Below are 17,528 nucleotides of genomic sequence, written 5' to 3'. Positions count from 1 at the left end.
GACATATGTTGCTTCAATGTAGTTCTATTGATGATGAGCCAGCATTGGTGACCTCGGACATAGACGACCTCACCATGTATAGGGGTTAATACAATCTTGAGGTATTTTGACAGAAAGCCTGTGTTTTGTCCTGAGTAAACCCACTGGAATTACAATGTTGGTTGAAACGTCGACACATTGTTAGGGATGGTCTACTACTGACTCAAACTAACATGGAAAACAGAATTTTTATTGAACTGTGTACATTTATAACTTCAGCGACATCCCTCCTATATATATATGTATCATAATTTACTGGTCACATCACTTTATCTATGAGCACTGCGCCAGCTGCACAAATGTAATTTACAAATACTCATCTAAAGAATAAAAAGGAAGATTCTTAATGTACCCAGAAAGGGTATATTGTTTTTTTTTAATGTTTTCAAAACAAGTACTACAATTACAGGGGGGGTTGAGTGCATATCTGTATTCTGACACTTGAATGAGACCCAGGGAACGGTTGTTCTTGTTCTACATAATCAGATCGAGCATTACTAATGAGACAACATTGTACAGTGGTAGAAAGAGTACTATCAGGAACCCGTGGTGATAGCATAGTAAGTAGCATGCAAACTTTGTTATTGTCTTAGAAACTGTCTCTAGCTTAGTAACAAAGGGAATTATTGATACCTCGGGTACGACGTGGTCAGGTGGAAATTACATTAACATTAGATTATTCTAGCGTTGTGCATTTGTCTTTGAGCCTTATAAACCTTGTTTGGCTTTATTCGGATATACATTTCCTTTCAACATAGCTGGTAAGAGCCTGCGTGAAATAAACGCGCATAACCGGAGGGTGTAAAAGTGAATGATGCTTCGTTCGCCATGCTGTTCATTTGTTAGGCTAAAGATTGCCCATGCTTTCTCACACAGAACATGCACGGAAATCAATAACGCGTTATGCTACATTGACAGTGGGACAACAGCTCTAAGGCTTGGAATTAACCACTGCAATCGTAGGGGCGTTCGTCTCAGCTCCGGTAAGAAGCAAAGGAAAACTGTGCCTACTTTCTCCTATTTCTGCTGAAGGAACGACTTACAAAGCAAAATGTTCTTCTCCCTCCCTTCCCTCCCCAACTCCCCTCAAACACGCCTTTTTCTTCGCAATGAATTGTTCCCTGTTTTCTTTGCCTGCTGCTGGAGAGTGAAATGTGATGCTGGTGTTTGATTTTGCATGCTAGCTCGGCTCTGAAAGGGCACATGGGGAATTAATGATGTTATCACTCCTCGTGATCGGAGAGCTCGACTGCATAATCACAGCTTGTCTGTACAATTTCCATCAGGATAGACATACGATGGAGTAGCATGGAAAGTGTGTTCACCTTTAGCGCGATAACAGGGAAACAAAATAAAAAATAGAAATGTAGAAGTGCGGTTCAATGACTCCTATTTACTATATGCAAAACGTAGACCATAATACAGGGCCCGTCGAACTGGTCTGAATTCACGGAAATGTCACGCATCCTTCCCCATTTATTTGCCCTAGCACTCCATACACTACAGGGGCACAACACAGGCCCTTGCTGTCCATAAGTATCAGGCTGTCCCCCAAAGCTTTTCAATGGGCCCTCATCCCTTCCGATTGACCCCCACTCACTCCATGGCAAATGAATATTACTGAGAAATTGGAAACTCAGGTGCCTCCCTGGCAATTCTCAGGGGGGACCCATAATTTTGCATTAGTTACCGGCAGCCTTCACCATTTCAAACTGGTGCAGCACCGAGCCTGTTATTACACACAAACTGGGGCACAAGCATTCAAAACCGTTTCGTAGAGGTTTACATGTGTGCCTGTTTAGAGCATAGTTACTTAGGTTGTGGCAAGACGCTTCCACATACCAATGGCCTACTAGGTTACCTGGAATTCTTCAAAACATGGAAAAACAAAGAAAGAATAAAAAGACATCTCAGAATTTCAGCAGCAGGATTTTCAGGGTGTGGACATGAAATATCACCAGGAGCGGCTTGTGCACGCTTTGAAGAGGCGGGGTGGCACATGCGGGGGAGTTGGTGGTAGAATTAATTAAAAAAACACCTTTCCCGCCCTTGCCACTTCCACAACACTCCTCTGCTGGAGCTGCAGGCTCAGGCTCCCAGCCTGCCCTGTGGCCAATCAGAACGCTACTGTCATGCGGCTGGCAGCAAGACAGCAGCTTTTGGTTTGGCCAGAACACCCAGCCAGGGAGCTCTGAGGCAGAGTGAAAGTCTCTGCCTGCTCTCTTCAACCCAGCAACAAAGTGCCAGGTTGGAGAGAGCCCAGTGCCCATGTGTGTTAGGCTGGCCCGAGACGGCCGGCCAAACATGCATGCGCACTGAGGGGGAGTGCTGTCTGTCCCCGTCATAGCCCATGGCCTGGCCCATTTACTATAAAATGCTAATAAACATAGTTTATTATCGTTTTATAGTAAAAGATTAGCTGCTGCTCCTGGGTGGTGGTGGACAATGCTCTTCTGCCATATCGGAGGAGCCACACCTGTCTTCTTGTGGTATTGCCCACTTGGCATTCATGTACAATAGTAAATTGGACATGGCTCTTATGAATATACTTTAGTCATTTCTACCTCATATGTTTTCTGGGTAACATTCCACCAACAATAATTACAGTGACTTTTAGAGAATCCTCCAGAGCACTGGAGGCAGTGATAAATATTAAATATTACTCCCAGAAATCATGATGAGTGATACTGGCTCTGGTTTCCTATAAGCATACAAAATTATTTTCACAAGTATAGATGTGCCCAACAAAAAGATTAAAAGTGGAGTGTTAGAAATGGGGTCTTTGGTTGGCAGTCAGTTTACCCCCTGTCCAAGCCAGGACCCTCACTCTAGTCAGTGCAGGTCACTCACAATCCAAAGTATCCTGTGCCCACCCTCTGGTCGCTTGGCACTGAGCAGTCAGGCTAAACTTAGAAGGCAATGTGTAAAGTAATTGTGTAATAAATCATTTAACACCACAAAAATACACCATAGAGTGTTTAGAAAAATATAATATTTATCTGGATAAATGCAGGTCAAAACGATTAAAGATGAAATAAGCAAATGTAGGGATATCACTGAAAGTGATATTGTTAGAAATGGGGTCTTTGGTTGACAGTCAGATTACCCCCTGTTCAAGCAAGGACCTTTCACTCTAATCAGGGTAAAAGAGAATCACCCTCAGCTAAACCCTGCTTACCTCCTTGGTAGCTTGGCAGAGCAGTAGGCTTAACTTCAGAGTGCTAGGTGTAAAGTATTTGTATCAACACACACAGTAACCTAATGAAAATACTACAAAATGACACAACACAGGTGTAGAAAAATAGGATATATTTATCTAGACAAAACAAGACAAAAACAACAAAAATCCACAATACATGAGTCAAGTTATCAATTAAAAAGCAAAAAGATTATTTCTGTGGTTTAAAACACACACTAACACTGTTAGCGTGAAAATGTACCTTGGGTGCGTAAAAAGAAAAAACACGCACGGGCGGGTGTGTGTCAAAAAGGGCTTGCGATGCATCGATTTCACTCACGAGCGAGACCTTGTGTCTTTTCTCCTTTCGTCGGGTCGGGCACGTCTTTTATTCTCTCCGCAGGAGAGCGATGCATCGATCTGGTCAGCACTCTTTGGTCTGGGCAGGCCTTGCGTTGCTTTTACAAGCCCAGTGGTGTTTGCATCGGAAATCGAGCTGCACGATGATCCTAAAACCACGCAGAATGAGATGCAGTCTCCCAGCCTCCTTCAGCGATGCTGCACATCATTTCTCCAGCTTCGTGCATCGATTCTTCAGTTGCGTTTCTGGTGAGCGTCGATTTTCAGCCACGGAGCCGGCGGCGTGTCATTTCTTTGGCCTCAGATTGGAGTCTTGTCGATTCACCACACGGCGCTCTGTGCGTGGATTTCCTCCTCTTAGGCTGCCAGCTTCTTCTTTCAGGGTCCCAGGAACTGGATGGGCACCACAAGGCAGATTAGGAGTCTCTCCAGAGTCTCCAGGTGCTGGCAGAGGGAAGTCTCTGCTGTCCCTGAGACTTAAAAAAACAGGAGGCAAGCTCTAAATCAAGCCCTAGGAGATTAATTCTCAAGATGGAAGGCTCACAAAGTCCAGTCTTTGCCTCTTACTCTGGCAGAAGCAGCAACTGCAGGATAGCTCCAAAAAGCACAATCAGAGGCATGGCAACTCTTCTTCCTGAGCTCTTCAGCTCTTCTCTTCCTCTTGTTTCCAGAAGTGTTCTAAAGTCTATGGTTTTGGGTGCCCTTCTTATACCCAATTTCTCCTTTGAAGTAGGCCTACTTCAAAGCAAAGTCTCTCTTGAATGTGAAATCCTGCCTTGCCAAAGCCAGGCCCCAGACACTCACCAGGGGGTTTGAGACTGCATTGTGTGAAGGCAGACACAACCCTTTCAGGTGTGAGTGGCCACTCCTCCCCTCCCTCCTAGCACAGATGGCTCATCAGGATATGCAGGCTACACCCCAGTCCCTATGTGTCACTCAATAGTGTTAGGTGCAAGCAGCCCAACTGTCAAACTGACCCAGACAGGGAATCCACAAACAGGCAGAGTCACAGAAATGTTATAAGCAAGAAAATGCTCACTTTCTAAAAGTGGCATTTTCAAACACACAATCTTAAAATCAACTTTACTAAAAGATGTATTTTTTTAAATTTTGAGCTCAGAGACCCCAAACTCCACATGTCCATCCGCTCCCAAAGGGAATCTACACTTTAATCAGATTTAAAAGTAGCCCCCAACAGGCCTTGCAACAGTGAAAAACTAATTTAGCAATATTTCACTGTTAGGACATATTAAACACATTACTATTGGGGTCATTCTGACTCCCACGGGCCGCGGTAACCGCAGGGCGGGCGGGAGCCGCCGAATGACCGCACCGCGGTCAAATGACCGCAGCAGCCATTCTGGCTTTCCTGCTGGGCTGGCGGGCGACCGCCAGAAGGCCGCCCGCCAGCCCAGCGGGAAAGCGCCTTCAACGAGGAAGCCGGCTCCGAACGGAGCCGGCGGAGTTGAAGGCGTGCGACGGGTGCAGTGGTACCCGTCGCGATTTTCAGTATCTGCATAGCAGACACTGAAAATCTTAGTGGGGCCCTGTTAGGGGGCCCCTGCAGTGCCCATGCCACTGGCATGGGCACTGCAGGGGCCTCCAGGGGCCCCACAACACCCGTTACCGCCAGCCAGGTTCTGCCGGTCAAAACCGCCAGAACCAGGCTGGCGGTAAGGGGGTCGGAATCCTGCACCGCCATGGAGGATTTCCCAGGGCAGCGGGAAACCGGCGGGACACCGCCGGTTTTCCATTTCTGACCGCGGCTGTACCGCCGCGGTCAGAATGCCCATGGATGCACCGCCAGCCTGTTGGCGGTGCATTTGCGGTCGTTGGCCCGCCAGGGTCAGAATGACCCTTTATATGTCCTGCCTCAACCATACACTGCACCCTGCCATTACCATTCTGGCCATACTAAATATGACCTTCCTACTCTGATCAGCAGCTACCACTCAAACAATGTATAAGGGCACCCCCAATGTTAGCCTATGAAGGGAGCAGGCCTCACAGTAGTGTAAACACAAATTTAGGAGTTTTACACTACCACAACATGTAAACTACACAGGTACATGTCCTGCCTTTTACCTACACAGCACCATGCCATAGGGGCTACCTAGGGCACACCTTAGGGGTGACTTATATGTAGAAAAAGGGGAGGTTTAGGCTTGGCAAGTACTTTTAAGTGTCAAGTCGAATTGGCAGTGAAACTGCTCACACACACCTTGCAATGGCAGGCCTGAACAAGGTTAAGGGGCTACTTAAGTGGGTGGCACAATCAGTGCCACTAGTAGCTTTTAATCTACAGGCCCTGGGCACATATACTGCACTCTACTAGGGACTTATAGGCGAATTAAATAGCCCAATTGGGTGTGATCCAATGTTACCATGTTTAAAGGGAGAGAGCATTTGCACTTTAGCACTGGTTAGCAGTGGTAAAGTGTGCAGAGCTAAAAAATCTGCAAAAACAGTATCTCAAAAGTGGAGGGAGGCAGGCAAAAAGTTAGAGGTGACCACCCTAAGGCTGTCAGGTCTAACATGGAACATCACTCAAGGAGATTGCACATTGGTTACAAATAAATAGTGGATAATGCCTTTCCTAAGCTACAGTGAACTCCCAAGACAATCAGTTAGACATTTGTTGAGGAATTTCTGGAGGACTGAAGAGACTATAAAGGGGGCTGACAAAAATAAGGGTTAAAGAGGACAAAAAGGACTCAAAATAGAGCCCTTGGTACATCATCCTGATGAAAGTCTGCATTGCGGACAAACTGTGAAGTAACTTAGGTCAGTATGATCAAAGCCAGTAATGCCATTCTGCATCTCTGTTCAAGCCATGTTTCATTGTGTCAAGACGGAAGAGCAAGATGCTTTCCTGTTGTAGCTTTCGTTCCAGATCTCCATCCCAAGGGTGCTGTAGTAATTTCATGAGTCAACAGAAAATAAATGCTCATTTGTGTGCATGATTAGAGACAAAGGTCCTTATTATGAGTTTGCCACATTTGCGGTGGCGGTCTGGACAGCCGCCAATTTGGCGGCACGACCGGCACATAACAACCCTGGTGGTCAGACCACCAGGGAACCGCCAGCTCCGTCTGGATCTTGGATCCGGGCGGTCTTGCGGTGGCGGAGATCCTAATCTGCCAGAGCAGTGCTGCAAGCAGCGCTGCCCTGGGGATTACGACCACGCTCTCTGCCAGTTGTTTCATGGAGGTAGCACCACCATGGAGCGGCTGGTGGAGAACAGGTGCAGGAGGCCACAGCAGGGGCCCCTCTGGCCAGCATTGTAATGCTCACTGTATGTTTTGTCAACAGTGAAGATTGCAAGGGTGCTGGTGCAGCCTGTAGGCATCAGCATTACTAGCCGGAGACAATTGTAGTCTGTTTCCCGTAGGCCAGCTGGTGGAAACTTAGGTTTCCACCTGCCGACCTAGCAGGAAACCCATAATAACTCTTGCGGGGAGGTCTCCACATTGGCGGCATCCACCCTGTTGGAAGTTTAGTGGAAAGAGTTTTTCATCAGCCAAACACATAGTGGGGCTCAAAGTGTTTGACCAATGGCACTTTCAGGTCATCTTTGTGGATATTCCGATAGTCTTCCTGAATTTGTGAAAATTCTTAAACTAGATTTCTTGTTCTCTTCCCAGATTTTCAACAATGTAAAGGGCAAAACACGTGTCAGCTGTCTTTCTCAACTTTCACATTAAAGAAGTTATTGATGAACAATATGACTAGGACCATGTTTTGAATGTTCCTCAACATCTGAACTGTTTAAATTGCCTTTTAACATGTTGCCTAAGAACAATCTGAACAATCCTTTATTTCCTCGTCTTCATTTTCAGTGACCACCACATTTGAGAGCAACTTGAAATAATTTAGTTCAATTTGTTCACTGTATTAAAACCTCTCTTAAATATAGATTAATTGACGACAATGTTGTTTATTTATAACAACAGTGAAGGTGTTGTATAGGAGGCACAAGACAACAATACCTCTTGGTTCACTAACAAAGATTTCATTTGGGCAGAAGAGGGAAGAAGGCAATATCAATCCAGGATCTGAATTGCACAATGTATATTCTGGAAATCTAGTCTTAATCCCAACTTCCAAGCTTGACCAAATAGCAACAGCCAAGTCAATTACTTTTCTTCACAGCTTCTTCATTCCCTTCCCACGATCACCACATTTGAGAGCACCTTGAAATAGTTCAGAATGCACATTGCATAACAACCACTGTTGTAAAAACTGCCTTGCCTCTTGAGTCAGTAATAAAACTGTCACAGCAGGAAGGGTGTAGTTCATTAGTTTTAACAAAGGCCACTCAGAGCAGTAAAATAATCTATGGTACTAAGATGAAACAATCAATTACAGTTGTTTTTATGTGAAACTCCATACTTCAACTATAAATAAAGTGGCAGTCAATGATTTTTGCAGAACTGAGCCGGGCAGAGACATGAACCTGAACCTTCACAGCACTACTTTTCTAGGCAGAATACAATGCAGATGGGACTGCATAGAATTATGAGTTCCAGCAGTTGACACCTCATTACCACTGCCCTATTGGTGCTTGCAGCAAGGCAGGAGATGCTTTGGTATTCAGCATATAGTTTACAGGCTCAGTGTCTTTGCACTGCTGCCCACACCCAGTTACTTGCAAATGTGGCTTGGCAGCATGGGCATGGTCTGTTTCACAGTGCAACCTGCTATTTCAATGACTCATACAGGGAGACACACATTATACTGAAAACCTAACCAATAGCCTGTTGCAAGGTCTGTCCCAATCGCCTCCCTTCCATCTGAGGCTGTGGCCACACCCCATAAAGCAGGGATTGTTTCACAGTATTTGATGTGAGATGCAGATAGTCCTGGGAAAAAGCCTGATTACAGTGGGGCAATACTCAAGCACCAAAACATATTATTGGAAAAGAAAAGTAGGGTTTGTTGCTCAGTGCTCTGGTTTTTTGGTTTGGCATTAACCAAGATCTTTTAATTTTGATAAAATTATTTGTAAAAGATACTTACTTAAAGGGGCTTTCAGCCACTTCTGTTCATCCATTGATCCGTTGCTGTGTCACTCACATTTTGCTTCCACCCACTACAAAATGCAGCATGGGGTAATTTGTCAGCCTACTTCAGCCACTCACTTTGAGTGACTACAGTTTGCTCTTTAACAATGAACGCATCCATACACAAGGTAGTTCCCTTCATTGCCAGTGCTTGTTTTTGTTTTCACTTTATAACTACTTTAGGACCAGCTTTTTTGTTTAAAGCCCAAGGTGAAAGCAGAATCTTTCTATCAGATGTGAGTACAGGCAACATTTCTCTCTTTATCGGTTCTTGTCACCTGCAAATGCTGTAGCAAATCCCTTTGCAGTGTCCTTTGTCTATCTGCCTGCTGGTGTTTCACAACATATGAAGACGGAATCCATTAGAAACTGTTCAGTATTAAGTTATTCTCTGTTTACTATGTGTGCAGTACACACAAGGAAAGCTTATACATTTGAATTCATATGCAGACAATTCTTTAGAACATTCTTATTCTGGACTTATTTTCACTAATGGTTCTTTGATGAATATCTTTAACCCCCTGGGTGCCCTTGGCCAAGGTTGCCGTGTGCTGGGGACGAGACCAGCTCATCCTGCTAGTGCTCCCTGGTGGCCTCCCACCCACACCCCGTCACGGATGGAAGGGGAAGCGCGTCACCCCCGACACCCCCAAACCCCCAGTGCTGTCTGATGATGTCAGTGCGCAATCACGCCCTGACCTCATCAGAGGTCACCTCGCATTGCGCTGGAAGCTCAGCTTCCCGCGTGATCCGGAAGAGAAATGCAAAGCATTTCTCTTCAGACCGGGAGGTGGGGACAGGCAGAGTTATGAAAGGAAAGGAAAGGCCTTTCCTTTACTTTCATGACTCTGTGAGCATTTCTTCAGCTTGATCCTGAAGCGATCGGGATGCAGAAATGCCCACTGGACACCAGAGACTTTGTTTTTGTTTGTGTATGTGAGTGTTTATTACATAAGGGGAGCAGCCCCTTTGGCAAGGGTCGCTTCCAAGGGGGTCAATCTATTGTTAGGCCTTTTCTGCCCCCCCGGGGGCAGATCAGCCTATTTTACTTAGGCTGATCTGCCCCTGGGGGGAGGGAGAACCCACTAGAAACCTGGGATCATTTTTGTTGTTGTTTTTTTTTTTTACATGTGGGGAGCGACCCCTTAGGCAAGGGTCACTCCCCTGGAGGAAATTATTTTTTGCCCATTTCTGTCCCCTTGGAGGCAGATCTGTCTATTTTCTTTTAGACCAATCTGCCCCCGGGGGGGCAGAAACCAGGGTATTTTTTTAGTCAGTTTCACTCTAGGGGAGTGACCCCTTAGGCAAGGATCTCTCCCCTTGGGGGGGGCACATTTATTTTAGGCCATTTCTGCCCCCAATCAGCCTATATTACTTAGGCTGATCTGCCCCCAAGGGGGCAGAAATCACCAGGCACCAAGAATTTTCATTTTTTTTATTTTTTTACAGACAGGAAGTGACCCGTTGGACAAGGGTCGCTCCCCTTAGGGACAATTTTCTTTTAGGCCATTTCTGCCTACCCTGGGGGCAGATCAGCCTATTTTTCTTAGGTGCATCTTCCCCGAGGGGGTCAGAAACCACTAGACACCATTTTTTTATGTCAGTTTCACACAAGGGTCATTCCCCTGGGGGGCGAACTTATTATAGGCCATTTCTGCCCCCCAGAAACTGTTAGGCACCAGGGATTTTTTTATGTTTCACATATGGGTAGCGACCCCTTAGGCAAGGGTTGCTCCCCTGGGGGGCAGAAGGCGATTAGGCACCAGGGATTGGTGTGTGTGTGTATGTGTGTTTTGTTTGGGGGCAGCCCCTTGGGCACGGGTCGCTCCCCATGGGGGCACATTACTGTTGACCGTTTCTGCCCCCCTTAGGGGCAGATCGGCCTATTTTTGTAAGGCCCATCTGCCCCTAAGGGGGTCAGAAAGCCCACCAGAGACCAGGGAAGATTTAAAAAAAAAACGAGTGTGGGGGTATGGCCTTGAAAAAAACAGGTCTGTTTTCTTTGGGAAAATGTGATGTGCCCACATTAAGTTGTGGGGCATTTTCTGTCACTGGCACTAGGCCTACCCACACAAGTGAGGTACAATTTTTTTATCGGGAGACTTAGAGGAATGCTGGGTGGAAGGAAATTTGCGGCTCCTCTCAGATTCCAGAACTTTCTGTCACCAAAATGTGAGGAAAAAGTGTTTTTTTGCTAAATTCTTGGTTTGCAAAGGATTCTGGGTGATAGAAGCTGGTATGAGAACCACAAGTCACTCCATACTGGGTTCCTAGGTGTCTAGTTTTGAAAAATGCACAGGTTTAGTAGGTTTTCCTAGGTGCAAGCTGAGCTAGAGACCAAAATCCACAGCTAGCACTTTCCAAAAAACATGTCAGTTGTCAATGTAAAAATGTGATGTGTCCATGTTGCATTTTGGGGCATTTCCTGTCACGGGCACTAGGCCTACCCACACAAGTGAGGTACTATTTTTATCTGGAGACTTGGGAAAACACAGAATAGTAGAACAAGTTATATTGTCCCTTGTCATTCTTTACATTCTTTCCTTCCAAATGTAAGACAGTGTGTAAAAAAGACATCTACTTGAGAAATGCACTGTAATTCACATGCTATTATGGGGAGCCCAGAATTCAGAGATGTGCAAATAACTACTGCCTCTCAACATCTTATCTTGTGCCCATTTTGGAACTACAAATGTTTCCTTGACACCTAGTTTATTCACTCTTTATATTTCACCAAATGAATTGCTTTATACCTGGAATAGAATGAAAACCCATTGCAAAGTGCAGCTCATTTATTAGCTCTGGGTACCTAGGGTTCTTGATGAACCTACAAGCCTATCCCCGCAATCAGAACAGTCCAGCAGACATAACAGTATATTGCTTTTTGAAAATCTGACATCGCAGGAAAAAGTTATAGAGTAAAATGTAGATAAAAATTTAAATTTGTTCACCTCAATTTTAATATTGTTTTATTTCACCTGTTATTTTCTGTAGGAAAACCTTGTAGGATCTACACAGATGACCCCTTGCTAAATTCAGAAGTTTGTCCGCTTTTCAGAACTGTTTAGCTGTCCTGGATCCAGCATTGGTTTTACACCCATTTCTGTCACTAACTGGAAGGAGGCTAAAAGCACAAAAAATAGTAAAAAGGGGGTATGTCTCAGTAAAATGGTATAATTGTGTTGAAAATTTTGGTTTCTGATGCCAGTTCATGAAAGCTGGAAAGACGGTGATTTTAGCACCGCAAACACTTTGTTAATGCCATTTTCAGAGAAAAAAACCATAAGCTTTCTGCTGTAGCACTTTTTTCCCATTCTTTTGAAAAAAAATACATTTTTGATAATTTCTGTGTCTCCTCCAGGGGAACCCACAAACTGTGGGTACCTCTAGGATCCTTAGGATTTTGGAAAAAGAGGGACACAAATTTGGCGTGGGTAGCTTATGTGGATAAAACGTTATGAGGGCCTAAGCACGAACTGCCTCAAATTGCCAAAGAAGGCCTTGCACCTGAGGGGGAAAAGGCCTGGAAGTGAAGGGGTTAATAAACTCAACTAATTAGAGTGTGAGAGTGCTGAACGTGGAGCTGAACAGCCAGTGGTGTGGAGCAGGAGAAGACAATTGATGCTGAACTCAGAACCGTAGCACTGTGCTGCTTTGAGCTGTGCTCCTCCTCCCATTGTCCTTTGGTGGTGCCTTCATCTGATGTCGTGGAGGTGAGGTGAGTTGGGTGTGTACTGTATTGTGGGTTGGGGATGCAGTGAGTAGCTGAGTGAGATGGGGTCAGCAGGCTCTTTGCAGGCTCTTTGCAGGTGATTCCCTGATGCAGGAGGGGATTGGGGGCCAGGTTTTGGCAGGTTTTGCTGAGGAGTGTCTGCTGGCCACCTGGGTACAGCTTCTGGGCAGCCTGTGGGCCTGCAGGTAGTAATTTGGCTCTCATCTGGAGTTTATTTGAAAGTTTGGCTATGATGAAGCAGGTGCACAGGATCGAAGGAGGTGTGAGTAGGGTGGCAGCAGTGGTGGGATAAGGTAATGCCCAGAGCCTCAAACCCCAATTTTGAGCCTGCTGGGCACATGAGAAGTATATTGGGGGCATGTGCACCAGCATGTTCTAGGAGGTCTTGGCAACCATGTTGTGTGCATCCACCACCAAGGAAGGGTGCACTGTAGAAGACAAAACATGCCTTTTTTTTTACTTCTTCTAGTCTGGGGACAGCTTTGGGCAGTCCAGGAGCTTTCCTGCTGCCAGAGCTGCAAACTCATTGAGGTACCATAGACTGAAGGGCTTGTGGCTAGCCCATAGAGGAGGCTGATGATCCTCAAGAGTGGGCACAATGACAGGGTGTGGAGGTCAGCCCTGGAAGTGATTTCTTTTGGCACAGCTATGCCTACAATATTCTTAGCCACAATAACCGGTAAGATTAAAGCATAAAAACTGATAACAGGACAAACACTGACATCCAGAGTGTTCTACAAGACCAAATCTAACCCACTGAGGAACAAAGCTCTCGATGTAGGAACTCTTAAAGGTGGTGGTAAAATACCAGCATTTTGTTTCATAAACTACCTAAAGAACACCCCTCTAATAGTGAAAATGTGCAGTCATCTCAACTGGGGGAGTCAAAGGTTGAGTTCATTTCTCCTACGGTGCATTTTGAGGACCAGTGGAGTGCTCCCATTCTGAAACATGCTCAAGCCCAAGTGCCACCTTCTGCTGAGAGAGATAGAGGCCCTTTAGGGGAGCGGTCGCTCTCACTGGTATTGCCAGGAGGAAATGGTACTGAGGTTTCATTTGCCCCTCTGGCCTCCCAGCCCTCATTAGTTTTGGACTATACATTACGTGAAATTTCACAGCTCAAACCAGTGTCTCTGGTCATGGATAGGAGTGTAGATGTACAGGCTGAAACTCCTAAGCAGCAAAAACAATCTATGGCCCTGTTCTCAAGTACTCCCCGCCTTACAATCTCTGATCACATGAATCTTTCTGCCTCTCCTGACATTGCTGAGCCTTCCAGTTAATATTTCATCTGGCTATGTATGCATCTATAGATCCATCCAGAGCCTCAGTGTATTTTATCCTCTATTCTCTCTCTACGGGAGAAGAATATTGACAGATGAAACCATATTTTAGAAAATCTACCAGTAATATTGAAAGGACTTCCCGTAAAATTAAATAGAGAAATAAGGAAGTGAATAAGCCCAGTGTAAAGAACTTGGTAGCCAAGTGGCTGATCCTATGATTCGTTCTCAGCCTCTGAAGACACAAATAATGGTCCAGCTCCCTCTGGATGCATTCCAGACTTTGGAAAATCATGTGGAGTATCCTTCATCTTAAACCAAGCTGACAGATGTAATCTGGGAGTGACTACGCACTAAGGGAAAAATTAACAAGCAAAAAAAAAAAAACGAAAATTGTGAAAAATACTAAGAGAAGAACAACACAAGTTAAATTCCAGGTGGGGGATTTGACACCCGCCAACACTGCTGAAACAACTTTTGTATCCCAGGGGATGGCTTCCCTCACGTGACTGCAAATACAATGGAGCCTGTGGGGCCTAATACATGTGCTGTATTCAAGTCTGCTCAGGTTGATCATGATGCAAATCCAAAAAAGAGTCTGTGGGGCCTGATAAAGACCACAATTCTGTCAGCCACACCACAAACTCCAAATGACTGACCACTGCTGAATCCACTTCACCTTCAGTAAACCACCTGACCGACACCTCGCTCACCGACCCCCTCACAGGAGCTGGAATAAGATCACCATGGACCAGCTATCCACCAAGCTCAATAATTCACCCCCGAGATGACCCTGACATGAACACAGCTGTCCGAGACCTCAACAACTGGATCTCAGACTGCACTTTGCACTTCTTTTGAACATCTTAGCCCCATCAACAAACCCTCCAACAGACGCATAGCAACAAAAGCCAATTGGTTTACCCCCGCCCTCAAGAAATCCAAACAAAATGCAGACACCTCGAAAGAAAATGGTGCACCAACAGGACCCCCACCAACCACAAAGCCTTCAAAAACACCCACCACCAACTCTTCAGTACCACCAAGAGGAACGCCTTCCAGGAACGCATCAACAACAATGCACACAACAGCGAGGAGCTCTTTACAATCATCAGCAAACTGACCAACCCTGGAGCGAACTCCACGGACATCCCCCTCCCAAGAATTCCACAACAACCTCTTCATTTACTTCCACCGCAAGATTTCCGACATCTACGACAGCTTCCCGACTCAGGACCACCCCACTCCTGCCACTGTCATACCCACCACTGAAGCCTCTCTGAACCCCCACCACCTACTCTGTTAGTCCACCTTCTCCGATGATGAAAACCTCAACATCATGAACTCCATCCACACTGGCTCACCCTCTGACCCCTGGCCCCACCACATCTTCAACAAAGCAGTCAACACCATCGCTCCCATACTCCAGCACATCATCAACCGCTCCTTCAGAAACCGCCACCTTCCCAAAAATCTGGAAACATGATGAAATCAACCCCTTATTGAAGAAGCCCACTGCAGACCCAGGTGACCTCAAGGACTTCCAGCCCATCTCTCTGCTCCCCTTCCCAGCGAAAGCCATCGAAAAAGCTGTCAACAGACAACTCACAAAACACATCGAAGACAACAACACCCTGCACCCTTCACAGTGAGACTTCTACAGCAACCACAGCACTAAAACCACCCTCCTTGCCGCCACAGACGACATTTGCATCCTCCTAGACAGGGGTGAGACAGCGGCTCTCATCCTCCTTGACCTGTCTGCTGCCTTGAACACCATCTCCCACCACACTTGTCTCCATGACACCAGCATCCCCGACAGGGCACTAGAATGGATCACCTTCTTTCTCACTGACAGGACCCAAAAGGTCTGATTCCCCCCTTCTACTAAGAAGCCACCAAGATCAACTGTAGCGTCCGGCAAGGCTCCTCTCTGAGCCCCATTCTCTTCAACCTCTACATGGCCCCTCTCGCCATTGCCAGACACCAAGCGCTGAATATCGTTTCATATGCCAATGACACATAGCTAATCATCTCCCTCACCAACGACCCACACACAGCCAAAGCCAACCTCTACAACGAAATGAAAGCAGTCGCACCTGGATAAAGGATAGCTGTCTCAAGCTAAATCCTGACAAAACAGAAGTCCTCATCATTGGCAACAACCCCTCCGCCTGGGGCAACTCATGGTGGCCCACTGCCCTCGGAATCACCCTGACCCCTACTGACCTCAGCTTCATCCTAGACTCAGCACTCTCAATGAACCATCAAGTCAGCACAGTCTCCACCGCCTGCTACCACACCATGCGCATGCTCCGGAAAATCTTCGAATGGATCCCAACCGAATCCAGAAGAACAATCACCCAGGCCCTCGTCAGCAGCCGCCTAGACTACAGCAACGCACTCTACGCCTTAACCACCACAAAGGTACTGAAAAGACTGCAACATATCCATAATGCCTCCGCCCGTCTCATCAAGAACGACCCCAGACAGAGCCACACTTCTGCCCTACTGAGAAACCTGCACTGGCTTCCAATAGAGAGAATAACATTCAAGCTTCTCACGCACGCCTACAAAGCCCTTTATGATGTCGGTCCAGAATACCTCAACCGCAGACTCACCTTCAACACGCCCACCAGACAGCTCTGCTTCTCTGACCTCACCCTCGCTGCCATCCCACATATCCAGAAGACCTCAGCTGGAGGAAGATCCTTCTCACCGCCAAGACCTGGAACTCCCTCCCCATCCACCTCAGAAGATCTCCCGCAATTTAGGAAAGACCTCAAAACATGGCTCCTTGAATGATCCCCAACAGATCCTCGATGACTGTTCCCTTGCGCCCCCCTCCAGCGCCTTGAGACCCTAGCAGGTGACTGTTCACGCTTTATAAATTTGCTGATTGCCAGTCTGCTCAGGTTGATCATGATGTGTTAATGGCTCACCTAAGGGGTGGGGGCACTTACCAGAGTAGCTAGAGAAGTGAGGGCCAGGCTGGAGGCAAACTCAAGATGGGGTATTGTTAGACTTTTCATCCTTGGGGTGGTCTCCCCTAACGTTTTGCCTCTGTTCCCCAGGTTGTTCATGTGTGGTGGACTCTGATTTTACTGTTTTTGTTACTCTGGGCACTTTACCTCTGCTAACCAGTGCTAAAGTGCAAGTGCTCCTTTGTGTAAAATGTGTATGTAATTGGCTTATCCATGATTGGCATATTTGATTTATTAGTAAGTCCCTAGTACAGTGCACTAGAGGTGCCTAGGGCCTATAAACCAAATGCTACTAGTGGGTCTGCAGCACTGGTTGTGCCACCCACATAAGTAGTTCTGTAATCATGTCTCAGACCTGCCACTGCAGTGTCTGTGTGTGCAGTTTTAACTGTAAATTTGATTTGGCAAGTGTACCCACTTGCCAGGCCTAAACCTTCCCTTTTCTTACATGTCAGACACCCCTAAGGTAGGCCCTAGGTAGCCCCAAGGGCAGGGTGCAGTGTATGGTTAAGGTAGGACATATAGTAATGTGGTTTATATGTCCTGACAGTGAAATATTGCTAAGTTTGTTTTTCATTGTTGCAAGGCCGGTCCCTCTTTTAGGTTAACATGGGGGCTACCTTTAAATCTGATTAAAGTGTAGATTCCCTTTGGGAGCGAATGGACATGTGGAGTTTTGGGTCTCTGAGCTCACAATTTAAAAATACATCTTTTAGAAAAGTTGATTTTAAGATTGTGTGTTTGAAAATGCCACTTTTAGAAAGCGGTCATTTTCTTGCTTATACCATTTCTGTGACTCTGCCTGTTTGTGGATTCCATGTCTGGGTCAGTTTGACAGTTGGGCTGGTTGCACCTCACACTAGACAGTGACACAAAGGGAGCTGGGGT

This window comes from Pleurodeles waltl, chromosome 6 (assembly GCF_031143425.1).
Source record: "Pleurodeles waltl isolate 20211129_DDA chromosome 6, aPleWal1.hap1.20221129, whole genome shotgun sequence".
Lineage (NCBI taxonomy): Eukaryota > Metazoa > Chordata > Amphibia > Caudata > Salamandridae > Pleurodeles > Pleurodeles waltl.
Note: the sequence above shows the minus strand (reverse complement) of the source record.